Below are 889 nucleotides of genomic sequence, written 5' to 3'. Positions count from 1 at the left end.
TAATAAAAAGATCTGGTTTACCAAATTTATTAACAATTGCCATTGCATCTTGATAATTTTGTAACATATTACGTGGTGATCCTATAAATGTAGAAGGAAGTATAACCATTTTTCCAATACGTCCATTTAAATTATTTGCCGTAGTTTGTAGATAATCTCTTAAACCTTGATATGTTTCAGTACGTAATTCTTTTTGATGATCTTTACAATAATTTATTCTATCTTTTTCAATTTTTACATAATTGTCTACAAGCCATTGTTGATATAGACGACGACCTAATAAAAATACGTTAAATTCATCACGAATAGCCATACGATATTTAATATACTGACCTCTAGTTATTTGTTTGTTACTATTTAATTTTGTTAAATTACAATGCCATCCTTGAGTACCATATGGATAAAATAAGGATATATCCATGGTTCAACATTTGGATCCATAGCACTAACATTTTGTAATATTTTAGTATTTCTATTACGTATTGTTACATATGATTCTGGAATTTCGCCATCAGCAGTTGTACGAAAAACAGCAGCGACTTCATTAGTTCTTTGAGCATTATATCGACGTCGGTCCATTCCTGGTCTTAATGTAAATAATAATTGTAATTCTGATAACAATTCTCCAGATTCTGTTTCTAATCGTCGTTGATTTTCTAATTCTTCACCCATCATTTGGTAAGATTGAGCAAATACATTAGATTCTCGCATTATTTGTTCAAGATTTTGTGTAATTTCAAAATCTAACTCTGAATTTCCAGTCAGACGATAGTTTACAGCTTCATTAGAATCGACAATAAAAAGTTGTCCGTAAGTTGGATTTTCATTTTGAGCGGCATATAATGCTGTATTTATTTGATAATAAATTTGGCCTTGAATTTTAAAACAA

Source organism: Wasmannia auropunctata, unplaced genomic scaffold (genome assembly GCF_000956235.1).
Source record: "Wasmannia auropunctata unplaced genomic scaffold, wasmannia.A_1.0 LD336101.1, whole genome shotgun sequence".
Lineage (NCBI taxonomy): Eukaryota > Metazoa > Arthropoda > Insecta > Hymenoptera > Formicidae > Wasmannia > Wasmannia auropunctata.
Note: the sequence above shows the minus strand (reverse complement) of the source record.